The sequence below is a fragment of the Mastomys coucha genome, unplaced genomic scaffold (genome assembly GCF_008632895.1).
Source record: "Mastomys coucha isolate ucsf_1 unplaced genomic scaffold, UCSF_Mcou_1 pScaffold19, whole genome shotgun sequence".
Classification (NCBI taxonomy): domain Eukaryota; kingdom Metazoa; phylum Chordata; class Mammalia; order Rodentia; family Muridae; genus Mastomys; species Mastomys coucha.
Window position 1 is genome coordinate 17,444,676 of NW_022196901.1, and position 24,125 is coordinate 17,468,800.

A 24,125-nucleotide genomic window follows, 5' to 3' on the forward strand; every position below is an offset into this window, starting at 1 on the left:
AGGACAGCCAGGGCTACACAGAGAAACCCTGTCTCGAAAAAACAAACAAACAAACAAACAAAAAAACAAAACAAAAAAAATACAAATGTGGAGTAAGTTCTTTCTGAGTATGTCTGGCTAAGCGATGCCTTTTCCTGCATCCTCCTCTACATAGCATCTCATGCCTTCCCATAAGTGTGCTGTCAAGTTGTAGCCATTAATTCTAATGGAGAGCTTTGCATTAGTAACTGGGCTGCTCTGTACCAGGTCCCTGCTTGTGAAGGCATCCTGGTGCTGGGACACAGATGAGTGCCCTGGCACTGGGACACGGATTAGTGCAGCTGTACCTGTGCTGCAGGTAGATATTTGTCTGGAATAGACTGTACATCTAAAAAATATGGATCCAAACCAGTAAATATTTTCTCAGAGACAGGATAGAACAAGTACTGTAAAAATACAGTCTTCACTGAAAATGTTTGGGGAATAGTTTTGGACCCCCACATTAGCAATTATCCAAGAAAGAGTCAAAGAGATATCTAATATACAGTGCCTATCTAGTAGCATGCATCAAGAAATGATACAGTTTCTCTCATTTCTCAAAATCAGCCAATTTTGGTAATAATTATGAGGTCAAACTCAAACCTGGCTCCAGAGCCCATGAACGTATTGAAAAGAAGTATTTTCTCAGAAACTCACGAGTAAATGTCTAAGAAGAAAATGGAGATGCCAGTGTTACTGCACAAGGGTGACTCTCTTCAAATGTCTTTGAAGACTGACTGCAAATTTAAATGAAGGTAGTAGGTGCTCATTGACCTAGTGGCCAAAGGCGGTGTCCTAAGACAGGTAGAATTGAAAACACCTAAGAACCTCATTCTGCTCTGCAAAATTGTAATCAAGGAACATTCCAGGCACCTGTATAGTTCAGATTTTTCTTTTGGTCTGGTCATAAAGTAGAAATGAGTATGAAGCCCAAGGTAAGAATTTCTTTCTTTCCTTCTTTCCTTCCTTCCTCCTTTCCTTCCTTCCTTCTTTCTTTCTTTCTTTCTTTCTTTTTTCTTTCTTTCTTTCTTTTGTTTCTGATTATCCAATTTAATGAGATCTCTAACAGATACGTGAAAATGCTGTTTTGGATACATATGAAGTATTTCATGATATATACTCTTCTATTAAGCATTTTAACATTAATATTGTTAAAATGTGTTGACAAAACAGCATACATTGGGGTGCATCTTCTATGCAATAACTTGTATTCAATAGACTGACACAAAAATCGAGATCTACTTGGCCATTTACTGGGTTCAGTTGCCCTGTTGTAGCATGGTAATTACACTACTCATCTTGAAGACTTCAAAGCTGAATGGCTAAGGTGTTTTTTTGCTTGTTTGTTTGTTTTAAGTTAATATGGGCTTAGTTATATTTAATACATTAAAACTCTGTTTTAACCCTTGTCATACTCAGTTGGTCTTGATATGTTGATTTATGATTTATAAGTTTATTTCTAGGTTCTAGTAACATTTTTTTAAAGATTTGTTTTATTGCTATTTATGTAGGTGTTCAAATTCCAGGTCTAATTCCCTAGACCTGGAACTGCAGGTGGTTGTGAGTTAACTAACATGGATGCAGGGAACAGAACATGGGTCCCCTAGAAGAGTAGCGAACATTCTTCATCATTGACCTGTCTCTCCAGCTTCCTGAAGTCATCCTAGTAGTATTCATTGTTGTTGCGTCTGTTGTTTGATAGTGATTGTTGTGCTGATTACCTATCTTGATGATGTTAAATATTAAGAATGACAGCTATAGTAACACTGGCTGTGCTATCTTGAAGTATTTCTGTAAAATGACAGGCTACTTGTGCTGGGTATAGTGCAGTAGAATAACCAGAAGGTTTACTTACATAACTACTTGACAAAAAATTGGGGAGACATTCATTCAACATATGTATAGCTTTAAATTTTAATATTCTTAACTCTTTGAGACATGAAGGCAACCTTTCCACAATAAGCCTACTTTCCACTTAAAACCACCCATTTTCCGTAGCAATGGCCACAACTACCAAAAAAATTTCAGAAAATAAAATTGCTTTATAAATCCCTTTAATGTCTGTGAATTTATTCAAATTTCAATATGAAGATCATCAGCATGTGAACAGTGCAACACACATGAAGCTCAAGCAAGGTTGTTATTTAATGCACCCAATGAAATAGGTTGTTTTTGAAAGTTATGCTGTAATCAGCTCTCAAAATTTTGATTTTAAAACACTTATTTAAATTGTTAGCAATCTGTATAACTGGATTTGCTAATTTCAGAAAGTATACAAGGAAAAGAAAAAATACTAAATATGTTTCAGAAGGTATAAGTATCGTTCTTTATGCAAAGCTGTAGGATTGTGTGTTCTCTAAACAAGAAGAGAATAAAGACATTAGCATAAAATTCAGGTGGAAAGAACAAAATCTTTCCCATTTTACGTCATCTCTTTTTACATGTCACCAAATGTCACTTGCCTAAGTAAGATTCAATGGGCTCTATTTTAATATTAGTAAGAGTATGCTTTAGACTTACCACAGCTTTTTATATATTATGCCATTTATGTTTATTATAGTGTTCATTTAGTTTTCACAACAACCATTTGAGGAGGCCGTAGTAAAGACAAGCAGTGAATGGTAGATACACCAAAGCCTCTGCTCTTCATCCATCTCCCAACCTACCTTCAGGCAGAATCACCTTGCTATTTTGCAAAGATTTTCATAGAGGGGAAAAATGAAAACAAAAAGTGTCCACTCATGAAATATAAGCCTAGATAACACCCAAATACCAAGTAGCAAAGTCATAGCCACACACCATAGAAAGTGTGCTCGGTATCAGACTTTGCTATTAATTTCAGTGACAGTTACAGGAGAAAGGCAGAGCAGCAGGCGGTCTATGACCCCCAGTGCAGCATACCAGCTCTTCTTATATTACAGGAGGTTCTGCTCCTAAGAGTATCACAGGACAGGCCAAGTGAAGGGTGCAGCTCACAGTACTTGTACAGAAAGAGAATCTTCATTTTAAAACGATTTATTTTGTGAGTTCTTTATCTGTTCTCCTTCATATGTGATAAAATAAAATTTATTGTTTCTTAACCATACACTCCCTGCAAGCTCTGAGGAAATGACACCCACCAGTCTCTTCAAAATGGTGTCCTTGGCATTTTGAAAGGATAGCAGGCAAAGAAGACAGAGACAAGCTTTGACTTGTTGGTACCTGTATGTTACTTCCCATAATGTAAAAAATTTGTGTAACTTCCTGTCAGGTTAGTGATCAGCATCAGCCACAGCTAGTCTTAACTTGCTTCTTTCCTGAAGTGGATTTGGTGATGTTAATCCAGCATTCACAGTGGGTCCAGATGTTGATATAACATCACCATGCTGGTTATCTTTGTTCAGCATGGATTGAGAGAACTCTTTGGTTTTGCTCCTCCAAGCCCTAATTTCCTGCAGATGATTGCACTGGCTAATACTCATAAAGAACTTTAAAGTATTTTATTTAATAGTAATATGTATATAATGTGTTCGGATCCAATTTATCCCCATTCCTTTGCCTCCAATTTTCATGTTATCCTATCACCTAATGCTCTCTAGGAATTCATTGTCTCTCTCCCTCTCCCTCTCCCTCCACATCTTTCTTTTAATTTAATACTGAGTCCACTTTAGTTCTGCCTGTATGGACCTGTATGGACCAGCTACCGGAGCATTAGCCTCTCAAGACTTGCATCCCTAAAGAAAACTGACTGTCCCCCATCACTGGGCATCAGCTGCCAATATCTCTGATGACATTGGTGTGGCTTCTTAATCCCCTAATCTATGCTGTGATTTAGACTCACTTGAATTCTGCAAGTCTTGTTCATGTGTGAGTACATGTGTCCAGCTGTGCTGAAATGTCCAGCAAATATTATCTTGCTACAGGCCTTTCTTCCTTCTATCTTTCCTTTCTATCTTCTCTTCCATCATGATCTCTGAGGCTTGTGGGAAGGGAATGGGATACAGATGTTCCATTTAGAGCTTTGCATTCTACTGCCTTGTATTCTGTGTATGTTGACTAATTATTGAACTCTAATAATACCCATCTGCTGTAGTAAGAAGCTTTTCTGATGAGGGTTGAGAGGGGCATTAATCTGTGCATATAAAGATAAGAACTTAGGGACTGTTTATTATTGTATTTGGCAGAATTATAGTACTAGGTGTCTGTGACCTAGACAGTCATGAGTATTTGGCCCAGTTAATAGAACCAGTCACAGGGTCAATCTTATGAAGCAATCATTATATCTAATAAGAAAGTAGTTACTCCCATAACATTTAATCCACTATTGTTCCAGTGGGGATTTCTTGCCAGGCCAGTGATTATTGTAGCTTTCAGGATTCACAAGTGGATATGACTCACTTCTCTTGTCTCTTGATAGTATGCTCAGTAATTCCCAGCACTCCAAAGCTAGCCAGTAGGGAGGATGTTTTTAGGCTGCCTACCAGTTTGGTTTCTCCTCATCCTTTGATGGATATCTGATGTCTTCAGCAATAGGACATTATTATTGTTGTTGTTATTGTTGTTGTCACTATCTAGTTTTGGTGGACAACCAAGAGCAATGGCAATAGGCTATAATGTGTGGGAACTTATGTGACCCATTGACAAACAACTCAAAAAGATTGGTAAGCCATACCTGGCACTGGACTGTTTATTTGACAGCAGATGGTGTTTGGGGAGACATTTCTTTCCCTACCCTTATCCTAGGGTAATTCCATTTAAACCATCACACACACACACACACACACACACACACACACACACATATTTAAATTTGTGGAGCTGCTACAGTTCTGCACTTCCATATGGCACTTTCAAAAGTCCTTAGTGTTACTCATCCTTCTCCATACTCTCTTCCCTTCCTCTCTTCCCTTCTTCACTCATTTATTCCTCTTTGCTCCATTATTTGCCTGACTCCCTTCTGGCTCACGACATTCCATCCTCTTCCTGGTGACCTTCACCATCATTGCCCTGTCTGTTTTCTTGCCTTCTGTGGGTATTCCAATTTAAACACAAATATGTAAATTTTCAGTATTAGCATCCATGTGTGTGATAAAATATATGGTGTTGGCCCTTCTGGATTACCTTATTCAAGATGTTGGTATCCAATTCTCATAATTCCATTTTTTCCTTATAGCAGGATAATATTTCTCATTGTACATGAACTGTATGTTTGTTACCCAATCTTCTGTTGGTGGACATCTAGATTGTTTCTACTTCCTGGCTTTAGTGAATAAAGCCATAATGAACATGGATGAATGAATACATATATAAATACAGATATATATTCCTACTTTCTATTTGATCACCTGGCCAGATTAATTTTTTTCAGCAGAAAATGTGACTTAAAATTGAAGTCTCTCAAATCCTAGAAAAGACACACTTCCCAATAAACATTGTGTCTCAGTAGAGACAGAATATTTAATATTAATCCACTCACCTCTTCAAAATGTCACACTGTATAGTCTACTATTTCAGTGACAGAGAACCGTGTTGCACAAAAGCGTTCTTTTCCCTTTGAGACTGAAGCATTGGCCTTTGATGTGAGAATTGGAGAAGCAGGGCCCTGGTGCAAACAAATCCCACAGTCACATGTAAGAAAGAGTGTTGTAGTTAGAATTCCCTCTTTGCTTTTAACTAACATGCAGTGTCTCTGGAATAAGAAGAGGAAATTGCCATTGAGTTGTTTAAGAGCTCCGCAACAGCAATTTCAGTGTGAATTCTTAAATGTATACAAGAGCAGGAGAATATTATTAGGTTCTTCTTAGAGTTTCTTGGGTGCCTCTATATTCTGAGCACCATGCTATCATGTCCAGATCTAAGGACAGGGAATTCTGAAATGAAACACAGCTGGCCTGATATTTTTAAGAAAATTGTTAGGGAGACACTATGTGCAATCAGCTGAATTGTTCTTTTTCTTACCCTATTTCAGAAGACAGAAACAATTTGTAAATGCAGAGTTGGTGTTCAGAATATAAATTGGCAAGAGAATCTGTTTATGCTGTTAGATTTATGCATAAGCTCTAGATGCACAAACAAGGTCTTATTGACCTCAGCAGTTAAGCAGTGATCCAAAACAGGCCCATTGCATACAATCCCACACTGCCACACAGCAGTGTTAACACTTCAGTTTTGAGGGTTGAAGTTGAATTATCTTACTGGTTTAAAAAAAAAAACTTTGAGAAATACAAATTTTTAGCTAGCACTTAATTGAATATAGAAACAATATTTAACGCTGGCACTGCTCAGAATGTGACTGGATTTAATGGGAGTTAGCATTAGATTTTTTAGGGTCATCTTGAGAAGAAAATAAATTGCCCTGTATAGTTACACTGCTGGTAAATGTTAAGGCCGATTAGTGTATAATTGAGATCATGCTGAAAAACAATGAGTGTACAAATGGATTTAAGAGCATAACTTTAAATAATTATCAACTGATTTCATCTGAGCTAAGCCAGGAAATTGGAAATATAAACAGAAGAATGAGAGAATGAATTTTTAAGCCTACCTAAAGGATATTTGCTTTCTCAAACAGTGTTAATAATTTAACTGCTCAATGAGTACCTGCCTATTAATCATGTTCTGTTTGTAATGCCTGTGCCAAGTACTAACAGCAGAAAGCATTCAGGTGTAATTCTTTCCTTGAGAGCTTGGATAAGTGGCTACTACTCCTAACCATATTATCAATGATACTTTGTTCCTTTTCTTTCTTACACCAAAATATTACTTGAATCTCCTGCCTTGAAATGCCAGTTTTCACATTTCTCTTAAGAAAATTACCACCACCCATAAAATATGTTCCAGCTTCTAGTTTGTGTTTTTATCTGCTGTAACAAATACTTTTATGCTTCTAAAAGCTGTATGTCATTATTGCTCAAAAGAAATGGAAACATATTCAATGTAAGTAGAAAACTGATAATAAAGCAGAGGATGAAGAGTAAAGACATTTTACCACTGCCACCAAGGACAAACAGTAACATTGCAGCTTGCAGTGGACATATGGGCCCAGGTCAATAGATCCATCTGCTGTAGGTTGCATTGTGGTCATAACATAAAGTCTTGTTGAACTCCTAATGCCAGCATCTCAGAATGTGACCTCATTTGAAATCAGGTACAGATGACACTGGTTTTGATTTGCGTAGGTAGTTCCTTTTTTTAAGATTCATTTTATGTGATGTATATGAATGTTTTGTCTGCATGTGTGCCTGTGAAACACATTTATGCTTGTTACCTGAGGAAATGGTGAGCCTCCATGTAGGTGCTGGGAATTGAACCTGGGTCTTTTGCAAGAATAATGAGTGCTCTTAACCACTCAGTCAGCTCTCTAGTCCAAAACTCAGGTAGTTCTTGACCCAGTATGAACACTATTCTCCTAATAAGTAGAGAGAACTGTATATGGTGGCACATACTTTTTATCTCAGGATTCAGTAAGCATTGGCAGGCAGAACTCTGTCAGTCTGAGGCCAGCCTGATCTATATAATGAGTTTGAGGACAACAGAGACAAAGTGTAGAGTGTTAGTCTTTAGTCGAGAAAGTTGAAAGATTCCTGGCAAATACCAGAAGCTAGAACTGCCCAGGAATGATTATTTTCTATGGGTTTATTAAAGCTTGACTGTACTCATCTAAGCTCCACCATGAGAAGACAACAAGTCTGCGTTTCATATCTGCCATTGAGTTTGTCGTACCTCATCAAAGCAATCAAAGTAAATGAGTACCTACCTGCTACCATATCACCTGCTTACTGCCCCCTAGCTGTCATGGGAGGGGGGAATGTCACTTGGCCCCTCCTTCCAAGTCACCAGTGCCCCATTGAAGGCTTGACAAACCATTTGAATGGTGAATCTGATGTCCATGTCCATGTCCATGTCCCTGTCCCAGCTAAAAGGGAAGCTGGGAGAAGGGATCTGGCATTTTCTTTTTTTTTTTTTTTTTCTTTTTTTATTTTAGATATTTTCTTTATTTACATGCGAATTTCTCCATTCCCAGTTTCCCCTCCAAAAAACAACAACAAAAAAAAACAAACAAAAACAAACCCCTGTTGCCTCCCCCCTCCCCATGCCTGCCACCCCGCCCTCTCCCACTTTCAGGCCCTGGCATTCCCCTACACTGGGGCACAGAACCTTCACAGGGCCGAGGTCCTCTCCTCCTATTAGGGATCTGGCATTTTCAGAAATGTATAATGTAGGGAATTTTCAAAGAAGAGGAAGAGACTCATATTCTGGGCAAGCAAAATTAGTGGTACCTATCCTGTAAAATCAGTGTTAAAGTTATAAACATTATGAAAAACATAACAATCCATTATGTTAATGTCACAACCACTACTGGATATTTTGTCATTTAATTAGCAATTTGTTGTTGTATTGTGTGCTGACATGTGTGCACCTGAAAATTGAACCCTCCATGTTCTGTTTAGCCACTGCATATCTCAACATTCTTTCTACTTTCAACTTACCTGTTCACGGGTTTCCAAATCTTTTCCCCAGGTTACAGTTTTCCAGAGAGGATGAGAGTAGTAACCAAGCAACCAGAACCCCTGTGTTGGGTGGATTTTTAAAAAGCCTCTTTGTAATGAACTTGATAAGTGGTACATTTGAGTTTATTTGATTGACATGTACTTGGTTTTTAGATGAAAATACTATTTTTCCACAAGTGATTCATATTTTCCATTTCTTTTTGTTTTGTGTTGAGTCTCATTGTGTCTTAAAGGACATAATTAACCAAGTACTTTTCAGATTGTCTTTAGAGGCACTAAGTCACGGTGATGGTTACTCTGGTTGTCAACTTGACTCTATCTGGAATGAACTACAATCCAGAAATGGAGACCACACCTGTGAAAGTTTTTCTACTTGATTCAAAGTGGATGAATCCACATCTACCTCTGAGGTAGGAAGATGCACACCTTTAATCCAGGTCTTGAGGTGTATTGGGATAACCCTGACTAATACAAGTCGCCATCTCCATTGCTGCCAAAGACCAACAAAGTTATATGAAACATTCAAGAAAATAATAGTTGTGAAAGGTTTTTACCTTTCAAAATAGTTTTCCAAGTTACATTAACTGAGAAGCTGAGGCAGTTCCATCCTTGAGCATGATTGATATATGGTGACATGCTTCACAGTCCTGGCCCAGGATGAGTATATTGATAAATTAACAAAGTCAATGTTACATGCCACTGACACATTTTATTTTATTTGTGTTTTCTACGTTTCTATTTAAGAAAAGTAAAATCAAAGCTTCATTATTTCAGTAATCCTTGAAGGCAGGACACTGCACCAGGCACAGAAGACAATCCACAGTGAACATGGGTCAAGGGTTTAAATCAAATGGAATAAGATTTGGCAAGTTTGGAGTGAACTGTGATGCAAGGAGATCAGCTCTTTAGAAGGAGCAGGAAGGTAGTTGTTGTTGTTGTTGTTGTTGTTGTTGTGTTTTGGGGTTCTTGTTTTGTTTTGTTTTTAATTTGGTTTTTGGTTTTGTTTTGGTATTTTAGTATTCAGGAGAAGGGAGAAGCCACTTTAGAGGTTATTGATGCAGTAGACTGTCACTGCCTTCAAGGAAGAACATGATTAAAAGGAATAAAAATGGAGCAGAATTCCTTCAGGATGTAGAAAAGCACAAGAAGGGGACAGATTGTAGCTCGTGAACTTCCAAGAGCAAGAAGTGATCCTAACTTATATTCTAGTTAAAAACAGTGGGTGCACTGTGGTAGCCCTGCATGCACGTGGTTAGTGGATGCACTGTGGTAATCCTGCACGCACGTGGTTAGTGGGTGCACTGTGGTAACCCTGCATGCACGTGGTTAGTGGATGCACTGTGGTAATCATGCATGCATGTGGTTAGTGGGTGCACTGTGGTAACCCTGCATGCACGTGGTTAGTGGGTGCACTGTGGTAATCATGCACGCACGTGGTTAGTGGGTGCACTGTGGTAACCCTGCACGCACGTGGTTAGTGGATGCACTGTGGTAATCATGCACGCACGTGGTTAGTGGGTGCACTGTGGTAATCATGCACGCACGTGGTTAGTGGGTGCACTGTGGTAATCATGCACGCACGTGGTTAGTGGGTGCACTGTGGTAACCCTGCATGCACGTGGTTAGTGGATGCACTGTGGTAATCATGCATGCATGTGGTTAGTAGGTGCACTGTGGTAATCCTGTACACACGTGGTGAGTTGCTGAGAGTGGGCCTGTAAGACAGGAACTTTTATGATTTCCACTTCATCGATAAGAAAACTGAGGCTTGAGGAGGTCTTGTACTTTACCTAAGGTTATAGAGCTTAAAGTGGCAGAGTTTATAGTTTGAATCTTGTTCATACTCAAATATGAGGAAATTATCTGATATAGTAAAAAATCACAAGACTAATATTGGTACAGTTTAAGTTACAACTTGAGTATTAAACTAGGAAAAACATACATTGATGACAAACTGTGGATAGTGCTTAAGTGTCAGGGGAGGAAAATGTGACATTCATTTATCAGGAGCAAGGAATGCCTTTATGCTTGAGCAGAAGGGTGACAGATTCAAATGTTCTAATGTCACAGATAGTATGAGAGTAGATTTAAGGAGATTATAAATTTGATTTAAGACATCGATTTTGAGATTTGAATCAAATATCTCAAGGAACCAAGAGAAGAATGAAGCTAACATTGATTTAATATTCTTCCAAGTAGAGATAATAGTTGAAGTGTTAGTTGTTGAAATCTTAGATACATGTTTTGTCCAAAGACAAAGAAGGAGATGGAACCTAAAAACCAAGAAGAGAAGGCATCAAGGAAGCAAGGGTGCAGGGAGTTATGCAAAGGAATAGTATTGTGCTGTGCCTTGCCAAAGTAACGGGCTGGAGAAAAGGACCCAGAAACACCCACTTCTGTTCCAGACAAACAAATACCATCTGTAGACTCCAAGGCTAAACTAACATACTAAAGGGTCAAAGCAAGGTAGAGGAACGGTTCACTACTTAAAGCCTAGGTTCTAACACCATCAATTCTTTGAGGACAGAATCAGTTCTGTGGACTACTTCCACCCCCGTTAGCTGGATAAACTTAGTAGCCTAGACCAATACATAGTGGAAGGCATTTTTATTATCTTCTAAGAGCAATATTCAGGTAATCCTAGTGATTTTGAAGTATAGAAGGGAGAGGGCCAGAGGGCCACAGGGGGAGTGAGACCCTACCCACTGGCATGGTGGTTGATAAAATATACATAGCAACGTTCTGTCTTTTCTTGGGGGAGTAGGCAATTGGGATACAGAGTGGCTATGGCCGCTGATTAGTTGTTTTTGTATTGTTATGAAAGGAAGATTGTCTGGAAAAAGAAGATTTATTTTGATTCAGTTCCAGAAGGTCTCAATAAATTATGGCAGGGGAGTCATGCCAGAATTTGTGGAAGCAAGATTATGTGGTGGAGTTTCTTGATAGCATTGCAGACCAGGAAACAGACAGTGGTTAGAACCAGGTGCTGGGTAATAACCTCTGACGTTCCGCCTCTACTGGCCATCTTCTGTTAGCCATGTTCTACTTCCTAAAGGCTCCACACCTTCCCCCAAATCACTAGGGTACCAAGCATGGAAATGCAATCTGCTGGAGACATTTCATATTTAAACCAAATTAACTGTCTATTGTCCCACATTTAGTGAAGAAATAGCACAGAGAGAAAGGTGTTTAACAAAGAGGCTTACTAAAGAGAAACTTAGGAAGGGGGTAGATAGATATTTTAAATTCAATATAAAAGGTGAAGCAGGTGAAATGGGAGAATGCTGGTTTTATCTTGGCTGTGATGACCTTCTGGAGTGTAGAGAGTAGACAGAGTAGTAGATTTAAAGCAAGTTGATAAAACTGAAGATAAAGCAGGCGTCAAAGCCAAGGGAATAGATTAATGGACTACACATTTTGATAACATGAGTCAATGGAAATTAGACAGTGTGGCAAACGTCATGAGCATATTTAGGCTGAAAAGTTTATGTTTGCTTCAATTGATTTATTGGAAGACAAAGAAACTGTGAGAAACAATAAAGCACGCAAGCTAGAGTTGTCTATGCAAAAGAGAAAAATCATATATGTAATGATGAAAGAACCTGAAAAACAGGAGAAAGGATCCATCACTAATATTTACAGAAAAGAATACATGCAAAGAAAGAAAGAAAAAGAAGGATAGATTTAAGGAGAAAAAGACAAGATGTAGGCAAGTTGAAGTGAGGGTAGGGGGGTAGCAAGGACAAAAGGGAAAAGGAGTTCTGACTAGATGAGAAGTTTTATGGCAGGGGAAATCTTGTCGTGTTGCAACTGATTTTAAGGGAATGATGTATGAGGATTGAAGGTGTAAATGAACTCATCAGAGTAGAGGAAATGGGGTTTAGAGTGTGCTCTATGATGCGATGGAAGAACATCTTTAAAAAGCCCCAAAGATGATTTTACCATCGAATCTTCAGCAGAGGAAATGAAGTCCTCCTTGAGGACTGGAGAGCCTCAACAAGAAGAGAAGGAGAGACGGTTACAGCTGTCAGCTTTGAAAATTACTTACCGCCCTGGAAATGAAAAGCTTCTCAGAAAAAAACATTACAGGAGAAAAAATAAGATAACTTACCAAAGTTAGAGGAGAAACAAATGGATAGGAAAGGACTGTGAAAGCTACAGGTTTGAGGCTTTCTCTGCATCTAAAGTAATATGTTGAACTCTGACACCAGCTAATGGTTTTAGGACACGGAATGTTTGGGAAGTGATTAAGTCATAAGGGTAGGGCCCTCAAAATAGGACTAGTGTCCTTTAATAAGGTTCCAGAGAGCTCTCCAGCCATCTTTCTGCTATAAACACACACACAATAATAGCAGACTAGAACCTAGAAGATAACTCCCCCAAACCTAACCATGATGCCCCTACCTCACTCAGAATGCAAGCAGTCTGTTTCTGTTTATAACCTGCACACTCTAAGATAGTCTTACTCCCTTTCACCTAAGACAATTGTTTTCTCCTTCTTTATTACCATCTACCACCATGCAAATTTTGTTAAAATGTGTGGTTTATAGTGACTACCTTACTTTAACTTTTGTTACAAAATGTCTCAGCATAGATTCTGATATTACACTGCTTGAACTCAAGTCACAGACTTACTCTGCACAATCTTTATTATATAGATCAGTTATTCTTATTCTCCCTCAGCTTCAGATGCTTCATCTGTACAAAAGGTATTATTAACATTATGCCAGCCTCATAAGTGATAAGGATTATATTTACCCAAGAAGGGTCATAGAATGACCACTAACACTCCTTTGTTAAATAGTCTTAATTTTGACAATGGTGATTATAGTGATTAAAATATATTGAAAATTCACAGACAGATAAGATCGAGTGTGCATCCTCAGGGAACTCATGAGCTATTAAGATGGATATTAATGTATTAGAGAAGGCCGACAGTTAAATAAAATTAACTCTTTGAAAGACTAGCAATTTTTCCCCATACAATGTCTTAGTTACTGAGAACAAATTAAAAGAGAAAGGCTGCTGAGACACCCTGCCTTCATAGAACTCGGAGTCTAGTGAGAGGATAGAGAAAATAAGGGATCAAGAAAAATCTGAATATTGAGAGAGTGGTCGGAGTAGGGCGCTCTAGCCTTGTTTTCCAAAGAAAGTAGTTTAGATGTCCCCTAACACCTTCATTTTAAAAAATGGTCAAAACCAATACAAATCAATTGTGTTTTTTATATTTAGTTTCCTAAAACTATAGTCGCTCTACCAAATGTGTGACACACCAGTGTTATACAATGTAACACCGGTGTTATATAGAAAGTGGCTTTCTGATTGAGCTGTCTCTTCACAGGCACTTGCTCTGCTACAGGTGGCAGAGCCCCACTTGGCTGGAGGATCTTTTGCTGGGGAATCAGTGGGCTGTCTGTTGTAATTCACAGAAGTGCTACTGTGTGAAGGCACAGAGAGAAGAAAGGCCTTCCACAGAGGTACAGAGGAGCTCTTATAGGATCTGTTGCACAACTACACAGCTTTACAATTTGTTTCAAAACGCTCACAGATTTCTATCACAGAGAAGGTTAAATAGGCCCACAGAAGGCTAGGGAAAGATGACTAACTCAATAAGCACACTGTAGCCCCACACAATACATCCTAATATTGCTTTATCTAGAAAGGTTAACCAAACCAGACCATGTAGTTGTCACACTGGTTAGAGGTGGGGACGTGGCAGCTACTGAACTGACTAAAATCGACAGGGATGCCCCACATCCCAAGAATTATCAGAACCCAAATGCCCGTTTTACTGAGTTCCTAAATCTATATGTTGCACAGAATTTTATCTGGAGAAGAGGGAGATACAAGCATAGAGCAGGTGAGGGAAGAGAAAATGGTACAAACAATTGATCACAGGGCCCAGACACAGTTCCAAAGCACTGAAGGTTTTAAGGGGAAGACACTTTTTTTTTTTTTTTAGCCTGGTAGTAGAGATGGGATGGAGAGCAGGTTTGGAAGCAGAAAGTAAGCCTGACATTGGGATTTGTAATAGAGGGTTGTATTTATTAATGCTAATGACTGACATTGGGATTTGTAATAGAGGGTTGTATTTATTAAAGCTGATGAAGGATGTTTATACACACACACATATGTTCATACACAGACACACACACACACAGGCATGACAGTGTCCCCCAACAGGTAGCACTGTGACATTTGCTGACCTTTTCCCTACTGTGTAGCACCATGATCTTTGCTATCCGCCTATTAGAGATCTTTCTCTTTTCTATGGAGACACCCGGTAATAAGCAACTTGGAAAGGGCTTATTTGGGCTCGTAGTTTCTTGGCAAGGAAAGTATGAGAGCATGTGGTGGGACTGTGAAGTTGGAAACAGGGATGCAGAGAAAGAAGTTTTGGCCAGATCCGGGGTGTGTTGGAACCTATGAACTATACAAGCCTTATGAACCCACTTCTGCCCGCTGGGCAAAATGTCCCAAAGGTTCTACAAACTCCCAGAACAGATCCACACACTGGGGACCAAGAGGCCTGAGCCAGTGGGAGACCATTTGCATCCAAGTTTTAATAATAACTTTTGTTCTTTTGTTTTGGCATTCCCCTACACTGTGCCCCAGTGTAGGGGAATGCCAGGGCCAATAAGTGGGAGAGAGTGGGGTGGCAGGCATGGGGAGGGGGGAGGCAACAGGGGTTTGTTTTTGTTGTTTTTGTTTGTTTCTTTGTTTTTTGGAGGGGAAACTGGGAATGGAGAAAATTACATGTAAATAAAGAAAATATCTAATAAAAAAAAGGAAAAAAAAAAAGAATTGAGTATTTCTTTCCTTTGCCTTCTAGAAACGTGGGAGGGGTTCGTGTCTTCAGCCACTGTACCTTGATGCATCCAAAACTTGCTCAACAATGACTGTTTTTTGTTTGTTTGTTTTGTTTTTTTTAATAATTTTTGGAGCGTTTTCTGTAAGTGCTCCATAGCCTCAATACTGGCTGTGTTTATCACTGACCTGGTAACGGCAAGACAAACAATTTTAGTGATCTGACACTTTGAAACTCAAGGGGAAGAGATAGTCAAAAAATGAAAGAAAAAAGAGCAAAATTTATTTTAAATTTCTTCCTTGGAGATAGGCTTCTTCCATAGCATTATATTGCTTAACTGTATTTCTAGTTTTAGGCCTTGATGGTGCAGTTGTATTTACATTTCCAAATATGAGAATGTTTACAGGACTCCTTTAACTATCATGAAAGATGAATTGATAGGTGATTCCTAAAGTGTGTGTGTGTGTGTGTGTGTGTGTGTGTGTGTGTGCATATGTTTGTGTAAAAAAGAGAGATTGCCTGTACGTGGGATACACTCTTCTAACTGAGCTATCTTCTCTGGCCTCAGTGGGAGAGGAAGTGCCTAGCCTCACAGAGACTTGAAGTGCAGGGGGCAGGGGGATACTTGGGGGCCTCCACCCACTCAGAGGAGAAAGGGAGGGGGAATGGAGGGAAGTATGTGTGTGTGACAGTGAGTGGAATGTAAAGTTAATAAAAGAATTAAATTAAAAAAATAGAGGGGGGAGGGAGAGAGGGAGACAACGTGACAGAAAGATAAAGAGAAGAAGGCAAAGAGAGGTAGAGAGACAGATAGAGACACACAGAGAAATAGATAAGGGATTCATCTTTTAATTTTTAATTTTACAAAATAGATAGACTCTTATTCCTTATCATCTGTCACTCATACTGGCCAGAATGTCTTAAACTATACATAGAAGATAAAAATGTCTGTATGTTTTGATATGCTGTTCAATCTATACTACCTATTGCTTCTGTTCACAATGGCAAAATCACAGCTCCACCCCTGTGATGGATGCATTGGCTTCAGGGTGTTTCCCCTTTTATGCCACGAGATTTTCTGCACGGTAATTTGAGCATCTTGCTAAAGCACCCTGGTTTTGCCATATGGTGGAATTGGCACTTCAGAAGTTTATTCTAGATGAAAATTTGACCTAGTGTTCTATATACAGTGTTTAGAAAACTAGTTCCAAACCACCATGACGCTCCTGAAGTAAAGAAAACTGGTATTGTAGAAAGGCCCAGATTGAGAGCAGATGGACGGCTGTGAAGTCAGGTGTGTGCAGATGGACGGCTGTGAAATCAGGTGTGTGCAGATGGACGGCTGTGAAGTCAGGTGTGTGCAGATGGACGGCTGTGAAGTCAGGTGTGTGCCGGGGCTGCCTTACCCTAACAGTCTCCACCTTAGATGTATTTTGTGAATATTTCTTGGATTATTAAAATTATAGTCATCTATAATATCTTAGAATCACAGTCACAACATCCAGTCTTTGCATAGCAACACTCTAACACTCTATGTTTCCTTGAGATATATTACAGTCTTTGAAAACTTCTAGTTTTATTTCCAAGGAAAGTTAAAGCATTCCTGTTGATATTCGGCTTAGGATTCAGTTTCTTCTGCCCCACAACTGCGAGCTGTGTGTGATTTATCCATTTCCTAGACGCAGATCCTGTGTTTTATTTGTTGTCCCCATCCACCCCCACATGACACAATGTATGGCTTTTAAGGTATGGAAGGAGACTTGAAGGAAGGGAGGGAGCAACCATACCATAGTCTTTATTACCTTCAAGATCAGTCTAGTTCCCAAACGAAATCTTTGAAAACCGTATATCATTCTTCCTAAATCTAATATGAACTTTCTCATTATCTACTCTGCACTAAACTGTCCAAATAAGCAGGTCTCCCAAGAAACTGATGGGTAAACACAGTCAAAGAGCTTCCCTCTACCTCCCCAAGTTGTGCTATTTCTTTAAGTTAGTCATGAAAAATAGAGTGCTAATATCAAGGGCATTTCTTAGAGTAGCTGGGGTATTATATTTGCTTACAACTATTTTCTCACAGTGTAGTTTTAATGGCCACCTAGTTTGAAAGGTATAAGTCATACTTTAAACATCATTGGGCTTTGGGCTCACTCTCTGTCAGTGTCAGTTCCTGCCAGAACTCCTTTTTACAGTACATGTAAAGCATTTGCTCTCTCCCTCTTTAAGGTTCTAAGTATACCAGTGATTGATGTGGAACTAGAATTTCTGAACTCTATTTCAAATTCAAATCATCTAGTTCTTCAAGTATTTAACGTTTTTATATGCAGGGTCAAAAAAAAAAAAATATAACCCAATTGGTTCAATTCAAGCAGCCGCAACTGAGTCTCATGCCTCAGGTTTTGCTAGTAATGAGCATCAGGAATTAGAAATATCACTCTAAGTCCTATTTGTCAAAATATGGAAGCCAGTATTATGTAGGATATGTTAGGATAAATTTTATCTAGTTAAAATGTTCCAATCATTCAGATGATGCCTCTGAATCACAAAGCATTGCGCCAGGAATATAATAAAATTTCCCTTGTTCACTTAGCTTCTAAAGGTAATTTAGAAACTTGGAATCACAGTCACAACATCCAGTCTTTGCATAGCAACACTCTAATGCACCAGTTTTGCAGAAGCCTATTCAAAATTATGCTTAAAGGAACATCCAATCCCTAGTGATATGGTCCCATTTGGACCCTCCTCCACTTAGGAAGACACAACATAATTCATATATTGAAGTTCAATCATAGACTAATCACTACTTAAGCTATTTTGCCATATCTCCAACCACATGCTATTATCCAAATACCTTCTTTTTTAAAAAAAAATTATATCCTCTTCCACTTTTATCCAGACTTTAGAATAAAGGCATATTCTTGATGACTTGGGGTACTACGAAGTAAGTGTTTTGTTTACAGGTGTGACAATGTAACACATTCTCCCAATGATAAATGGTAAGTATAAACGGTTGACTCACTAGTGATCTTCCTATTAGATACTTTTTTCTCACTATTGGTCCTAGAACTTTTACTTAATCATACCCAGAGTGAGCTTCTTGTACGAAAACGGTCACATCGAGTCAAAGTCTCGGCTTTGGCTTCTTTCAGTGCTCTTGCTCCGTAACAGTAGGAGGGCAATGCATCACAGTTAATTTCAAGATTGCATGGAATTATATTTGTATATGGATGCAACTGTGGGGAAAATCAGCCAGGAGAAATGCAGGTAATCTTTGAAGTCCAGCCCTTGACTGGAAGGAGGGTGATAGAATGTGACCTGTGCTTCCTCAAAAGCAAATTACAGCTGCTGGGGCTTGAACTCCTCTTGAATGGAAGGACAGATCAAGAAGAAACAGCACAAAGACTGACAAGGCTGCTATTCTTTATAACAGCAATGGAATGGAGTCACAGCCATTTAGAAAACACTATTTTTAAAAATCAAAACAAAAAATATGAAATAAGATGGGAAAATTCCAAGTTTAAGATGTTCTTTTAAAACTCCTGTGTTCAAGAAGTCTTTACCCTGTCTACTGTCATGTTGGAGTAATGGATTCTTTATTGACTACTGATGGAAATCGGCATGCTGGGCTAGAGCATACTAAGGAAAGCAGTACATCTCTGTATGACTCTTTCCTTGGTCACTTAGAGCTGTGGAATGTTTGTCTACCAGCAATCTTTCTGAGCTGCAATGAATTAATAGTGGAGCCAGAGGGCCAGAGAAGCCACTGCATGGAAATTGTGCACACAGCTTTTGCATGTAGGAACTTCTCTAATGAGGTGTGCTTACCTTCATCTTTGAAAAAGAACTAGAGTTCAGAAGTGTTTAAAGAATCATTTCATGATTGATGAAACAATTTCATCATATAAAGGGCTATTTTATTTAGATAAAAAATAAGATTGATCTTAGTTAAAGATCAGTCAGTTTCCCAGGTCCATTTTACAATGGCATTTTTATACTATTCCTTACTCGGACTGAACATTCTTTAACTTGTACAGTTCTATACCATATGAAATGTAATCTTCTGAGGATGGGAACCTTTTTATATCAGACAGCTACTTTGCAATTAAACTTGAAAACTGGTTATAGACAAATTTGGACATAGATTTTCAAGCTGACTCTATAAAACCAAATTCAAAATACTTATGCTTAGAAAACTGTTATGTAAGATCAGATTTTTTAAATTGCTGATCAACTATAGACAAATAATTATTTTTAAAAACCTATAAATATTAATGTCATCATTTTCACTTAGACAATCATTAACAAACTGATTATTAGTTATTTATTAATGTATAAATATATTACTTTATTGCATATATTCATTTTATTATGTTTTTCATCTTGTGTATATATATATATATGTAAACACACACATATAGGTTATCATCTTACTTGGTAGCACAATATTAAAGAACAAAACACTTAAAAGTGAGCTTAAATAAAAACAGGATTAAATGCTTCCCTTTATAATCTTTTACTATTCATTTATGAAAAGATGATACACTTTGATATTTTCTTTTCAGATCAGATTCATTTTCTTATGTTTTTTCTAACTTTGCCTACTTAAGTCATGCAGGCTCTTTGTAGTAAGGCTATTTTTAAACATATTGGAGGATGAAAATGACTTCAATCAATGGTCTCTGGCTTAGATTATTACTTTTTTTTTTTCTATTTTGAAAGCTCACCTCAAAAAAGTTGGATTTTACTGTGGTACTGTTTAAATACACATTTTTTTCTCCTATGTTTATTTCAAGTGATACATTACTATGAAAAGAACTAAGTAGACTGGCTCTCTGGGCTGTAATCCAGTCTAATAAGGTATCTTAATTGGCTTTATTTTCAAACAGCAGCAATCAGACTGTCAAAAATGATACTGAAAGATATATGACAAAGCTTAAGCTGCTGTACTTAAGCTGAGAAGCCTGGGTATTTCCATTTGAATATGAAACTATCTTGTTTTTAGGTAACTTACAATAGTAGTAATACTAGAAATATTTAACATCATATATATGTATATACATATATATACATGTATATCTCATTACATTCTGCAGCTATACTAATTACTGTGTTTCCCTCTGGCTGCATGACTACTAAAATTTTTAAATAAACTCACATTACCTGGTAAAGATTAGCATTTTGCAGATATTTGATTAAGTAAAATGAATAATTAAAAATAGTTTCACTTCTAACTTGAGTTTTAATAAGGTAACATAATTATTTAAAGTTAAATTTCTGAGGGCAACTCTGTCATCACTTTGGCCTCCGTTCTTACAGCTACTCCATGAAGCACCTATTTTTTTATTAGATATTTTCTTAATTTACATGTCATATGATATCTCCTACCCAGTTTCCCCTCCAAAAAAAACTCAAACAAACAAAACAAAAACAAAAACACAACAACAAGAACAAACCCCTGTTCTCTCACTCCTCCCCCCTACTCCTGCTTGCCACCCCACCCTCTCCTGCTTACTGGGCCTGTCATTACCCTACACTGGAGCATAGAACATTCACTGGGACAAGGGCGTTTCTTCCTATTGATGATCGAATTGTCCATCCTCTACAATACATATGCTACTGGAGCCATTAGTCCCACCACTTGTACTCCCTGGGAGTTCTGAGGGTACTAGTTAGTTCATATGGTTGTTCATCCTAAGGGGCTGCAAACCCTTCAGCTCTTAGAGCCCTTCTCTACCTCCTTCATTAGGGACCCTGTACTCAGTTCAATGGATGGCTGTGAGCCTCTACTATATTAGTCAGGTACTGTCAGAGCCTCACAGGAGATAGCTATATCAGGCTAGATTGTCCTTCCTTCAGTCTCTGCTCCATAGTTAGTCTCTGCAACTCCTTCCATGGGTATTTTGTCCCCCCTTTTAAGAAGGAATGAAGTATCCACACTTTGGTCTTCCTTCTTCTTCAGTTTCTTGTGGTTTGTGGCTTGTACTTTGTGTATTCCAAACTTCTAGGCTAATATCTGCTTATCAGAGAGTGCATACCATGTGTGTTCTTTTGTGATTGGGTTACCTCACTTAGGATGATATTCTCCAGATACATCCATTTCCCTAAGAATTTCATAAGTTCATTGTTTTTAATAGCTGAGTAGTACTCCATGTGGAGTTGTACCACAATTTCTTGACCAAATTATCATTGACTAGAGTGTTGTTAAGCTTCCACGTGTATGTGGGCGTTCTATTGTTTATGTTGCTATTGAGGAGCAGCCTTAGTCCATGGTGATCTGATAGGATACAAGGAATTATTTCAATCTTCTTGTATCTGTTGAGGCCTGATTTGTGACCAATTATATGGTCAATTTTGGAGAAGGTACCATGAGGTTCTGAGAAGAAGGTATATCCTTTTGTTTTAGGGTAAAAAGTTCCATAGATATCTGTTAAATCCATCTGTTTCATAACTTCGGTTAGTCTCACTGTGTCCTTGTTTAGTTTCTATTTCCATGATCTGTCCATTAGAGAGAGTGGGGTGTTGAAATCTCCCAGTATTATTGTGTGTGGTACAATGTGTGCTTTGAGCTTTAGTAAAGTTTTTTTATGAATGTAGATGCCCTTGCATTTGGAGCATAGAGATTTAGAATTGAGAGTTCATCTTGGTAGATCACACCTTGATGAGTGTGAAGTGTCCCTCCTTATCTTTTTTGAGCACATTAGGGTGAAAGTCAATTTTATTTGATATTAGAATGGCTACTCCAGCTTTTTTCTTGGGGCCATTGGCTTGGAAAATTGTTTTCCAGCCTTTTATTCTGAGGTAGTGTCTGTCTTTGTCACTGAAGTGGGTTTTATGTATGCAACAAAATGTTGTGTCCTGTTTACATACCCAATCTGATAATCTATGTCTTTTTATTGGGGAATTGAGTCCATTGATATTAATAAATATTAAAGAAAAGTAATTGTTGCTTCCTGTTATTTTTGTTGTTAGAGCTAGAATTCCATTCATGTGTCTATCTTCTTCTAGTTTTGTTGGAAGATTACTTTTTTGCTTTTTCAGTGATGTAGTTCCCCTTCTTGTGTTGGAGTTTTCCATTTATTACCCTTTGAAGGGCTGGATTTGTGGAAATATATTGTGTAAATTTGGTTTTTCATGGAATACTTTGGTTTCTCCATCTACAGTAATTGTGAGTTTTACTGGGTATAGTAGTCTGGGCTGGTATTTGTGTTCTCTTAAGGTCTGTATTACATCAACCCAGGATCTTCTGGCTTTCATAGTCTCTGGCGAGAAGTCTGATGTAATTCTGATAGGCCTGCCTTTATATGTTACTTGACCTTTTTCTCTCACTGCTTTTAATATTCTTTCTTTGTTTTGTGCATTTGGTGTTTTGACTATTATGTGGTGGGAAGAATTTCTTTTCTGGGCCAGTCTATTTGGAGTTCTATAGGCTTCTTGTATGTTCATGGGCATCTCTTTCTTTAGGTTAGGTAAGTTTTCTTCTATAATTTTGTTGAAGATATTTACTGGCCATTTAAGTTGGAGGTCTTCCCTCTCTTCTATACCTTTTGTCCTTAGGTTTGGTCTTCTCATTGTGTCCTGGATTTCCTGGATGTTTTGCATCAAGATCTTTTTGCATTTTCTTTGACTGTTGTGTCAATGTTTTCTATGGTTTCTTCTGCCCCTGAGATTCTCTCTTCTATTTCTTGTATTCTGTTAGTGATGCTTGCATCTATGTTTCCTGACTTCTTTCCTAAGATTTCTATCTCCAGAGTTGTCTCTCTTTGTGATTTCTTAATTGTTTCTACTTCCATTTTTAGGTCCTGGATGGTTTTGTTCAATTCCTTCTCCTGTTTGTTTGTGCTTTCTTGTAATTCTTTAAGGGATTTTTGTGTTTCCTCTCTAAGGGCTTGTATCTCTTTACCTGTGTTTTCTTGTATTTCTTTAAGTAAGTTATTCATGTCCTTGTTAAATTCCTCTATTACCATCATGATATATGATTTTAGATCCAAATCTTGCTTTTCCGGTGTTTTGGGATATTCAGGACTTACTGTGGTGGGAGTACTAGGTTCTGATGAAGCCAAGTAGTCTTGGTTTCTGTTGGTAAGATTCTTGTGTTTGCCTTTCACCATCTGTTGATCTCTGGTGTTAGATGTTCTTGCTGTCTCTGTCTGGAGCTTGTTCCTCCTGTGGGTGTGTAAGCCTGTGTCAGCACTTCTGGGAAATCAGCTCTCCTCTGGTAAAACCTGTGGATCAGTTGTCCCTCCTGAGTCACAAGTCCCTGGATTAGAGCACTCCCTTTAGGCAAGCTCTCTCTCTGCTTGCAAGGAAGGGGCAGAGAGGGCTGTGGATCCACCATTGTTACTCCTAGGTGTAGATGGAGGTAGAAAGGATACTGTCCTGGATGCCCTCCCACTTGTCGAAGCACCTATTTTTGATACTTTCTATTTATAGAAAGAAACTCATAATCATGGAGATAAAATAACTCTTTATGTTATCCCTTATGGATCTATGATGCAGCTGACTTCTACCCTCTCCCTACAGCTGCCAGTAGACCCCGGTTACCTTACGGCTGGTGGTTCCTGCTAATGTGGCTCTCACTGGAGAAGATGGTTGCGAGATCAAGGAAATAAGAGAGAGTACAGGGGTTCAGGTCCAGGTGGCAGGGGATATGCTCCCCAACTCAACTGAGGGGGCAATCACTATTGCTGGCATTCCGCAATCCATCATTGAGTGTCAAACTGATCTGCGTGGTCATGTTGGAGTCGCCCCCACCCCCCTGAAGGGTGTGACCACTCTGTACTGGCCCAAGCCCCCCCAGTTCTCCCCCACCC

At 38.5% G+C, this 24,125-nt stretch overlaps 1 protein-coding gene and 1 pseudogene across 2 annotated transcripts in view; both read left to right on the top strand.

Annotated features, from left to right (window-relative positions):
• Nucleotides 1–24,125, top strand: part of Lhfpl3 (LHFPL tetraspan subfamily member 3) — a 554,873-nt gene that overhangs the window by 76,762 nt on the left and 453,986 nt on the right. The window lies entirely within an intron of this gene.
• Nucleotides 14,736–24,125, top strand: part of LOC116097607 — a 10,332-nt pseudogene continuing 942 nt past the window's right edge.